Raw genomic sequence first — 2,959 nt, forward strand, 5'->3', positions numbered from 1 at the left:
CAGGTAATTTCAATAAAGCATGCATTGTGGAACCCCTGGAGGGGCATGGTGGTGAACTACTTTGCCCATGAGTCAATCTGCTCAGATCATCCAGACTGTCTTCAGTTTTTGTTTCAGGACAGGATTTCCTGTCTGACTCTCTGCAGGTCCCAGTCCTGAGGGCTGATCACTGGGACGAGGTCTGGACAGCTGTGTGTTTGAATTGGTTACTGTGGTTTCTGTTTCCGGCCTTCATTGTTTAAGGCCAGCAGGAAGGATGAGCCATCACACAACCATCCAGGCTTTTCTACCCTTTTGACACTTTATTGTCATGAAGCACTAAAAACACACTGTAAATATGAGAGCTTGTCTCAATACTCAAAGAGATGGGGGCTACATTTTCTGATTGTTTGTGTTATTTTGTACTTAATCAGGTTTAATTAATAAAAACATTTGAAATCCACTTGCTAAGAAAGTTTGAGAACTAGTTTTGGTGTAAATCTTCTAACCAGCAGTGACTTTTTATTACTCCTCCTGCTGACTCCTCTGCTGCCATGTGAGTGATGCTTCCTGGAAAGTAAAAATTCCTTGACATATTTTTTGCTCTCCATCTCTGGTTTGTTGCATAAAAAAAAAAAAACAGCGTCGTTCCACTCAACACTTGAAGGAACAGTTTTGCTGAACATATTTTACTTTCAACCATAAGACACAAACTATAGAAACTAAATAAATGTTTATTAAAAGAAAACCAAAATCACTGCAGAGGCAGAAATTTTAAAACTGGATCCAGAAGAGGAACAAGAAACAGGTAACAAAACTGATTTAGACTCCAACCAGCAAAAGACATCAAGGAAGACTTCCTCCCTAAAGGAAAACCCTTATCACTTAAAAACCTTAAAATATGAAGTTCAGACTCCACTGATCTATTGAATAATGGGATATAGAGAGCTGGCTGGCATGATGCAGAGAAGGAAGGTAAACGATTTATATGTCCAAAAGACAAAGTGGAAGGGCAGCAAGGTTTGCAGCATTGGAGCAGGGTTGTTAAAACTGTTTTACCATGGTGTGGATAGAAAGAGAAATGGGGCAGTGGTGGTCCTGAAGGAGGAGTTGGCAAAGAATGTAGTAAAGTGTCAGATAGATGTGTGTTAAGGTAGAAGTAGAAGATCTGATGCCAAATGTTGTCAGTGGTTATGCTCCACAGTTTGGTTGTGATGGGGAGGAGAAAGATACATTTTGGAAGTCAAAGTCAAATTTATGTAAAGACACAACAGGTTGTTATCAAAGTGCTGAACAATAAAAGATTAGAGCAGAGATTAAAAGAGAAAACAATGGACAAATTAGTTTAAAAGCATCAGAAGAAATTCAAAACATAGAACACAGAGGGACGTCGCAAAGTGATTTAAAAACAGGAAGTGAAGAGGCCTGTCTAATGTTGGGGGCAGATTTTTAAAAGTTTAGGCATCACGACTGAAAAAGCCCGATCTCCTCTGAGCTTCAGCCAAAAGTAGCCGATCAGATGATCTCAGCGCCTGAAAAGGAACATATGGTTGAAGTAGGTCGGAGAGATACGAGGGTGCAAGCAAGGCTATTTAGGCACGTCATAGATCAACAGGAGCATTAAAAAAATCTATTCTGTGACCCACAGGGAGCCAGTGAAGGGAGGATAAAACCAGTGAGATATGCTCCAACCTACGAGTTCCTGTTCAGAGGCGAGCTGCAGCATTCTGGACAAGCTGGAGACGTGAAAGGGAAGCTGTGACATAAAGTGCATTACAGTTGTCAAGTCAGGTTTTAATTAAGGCATGGACTACCTGTTGAACAGGTTGAACAGCTGGGAGATAAAGTTAGAGAGGTCAGACTGAGATGGTTTGGACATGTCCCGAGGAGGGACAGTGGGTATACTGGTAGAAGGATGTTAGAAATGCAGCTGCCAGGAAAAAGACAAAGAGGAGATGTATGGATGCAGTTAGAGAGGACATGGAGGTAGTTGGAGTGAGGACAGAGGATGCAGAGGACAGAGTGAGATGGAGGACTCCCTGCGGAGACCCCTGAAGAGGGAAAAGTAGAACCAAGAAGAAGATTGTGTCCAGAGTGGTGTAGATAATAAACCCTGCTGTGGTTTTCAGTTTTTGCTTTTATGGATTAAATTCAGAAATATAACAAATATTTGGATGAAAAGAGCCTTTTGAATTGTGGTCCAGTTTATTTTTGGAGTTACTGGAACAAAAGTATTCTGAAGACCCTTAAATGTGATTTCTTCTCTTGGTTGATGTTTGGATATTTTTGTTGTTTTGTGGGTCAGAACCTCAAAGGTCTGAGAACCACTGCTTCAGACATGAGTCGTCCCTCTAAGCTACGGTAAAATCCTCAAAACTTAAACTGCGACTGAGTAAAACGATGTTAGAAAGTTCAAAATGTAATTTCAGTCGTGTTAAAATGAGTAAATCTACAGTTCCTGTTGAGCCGTTCTGTCGTTTCTTACATCGCTGCTGAGCTCAGACCTAAAACAAGCTTCTGAGACTTATTTTAAATCAAATAAAACCAGACAGATACCGGATGAGTGTCAAAGAAAAGTCGAATGTCGTCTCCGCAGCTGAACTGGGAACCCGATAAACTGGACCAGAACAAACCTCAGTCTGTGAGGTTAACCAGTCAGAGTTATTCCTGACTCCCAGCAGTAAATCACGCTCGCCTCCTGTAACTCCTCTGCATCCAGACGACCAAAATTACAACTCCAGGACACAATAAGTTCTGCAAACAAAAGAACTCAGTGGAAGGTTCAGTGTAAACAGGTGGTGCTGCTGTTTTTGATCCAGCTGTGAAGGAGTCTTTACAGAACTTTTCAAAAAAGAAGGGAGTCATTTATAGAAACGTGTTTTCTGCATAGAACAGCAGTGTTTAGTCCAACAGCTTCAGACTGATCCAGGAAGACTGAACTGCAGTCCAGTTTCACTCTGGTCAAGATTCAGCAGTACGT

This window comes from Nematolebias whitei, chromosome 15 (genome assembly GCF_014905685.2).
Source record: "Nematolebias whitei isolate Nwh7 chromosome 15, NemWhi1, whole genome shotgun sequence".
Lineage (NCBI taxonomy): Eukaryota > Metazoa > Chordata > Actinopteri > Cyprinodontiformes > Rivulidae > Nematolebias > Nematolebias whitei.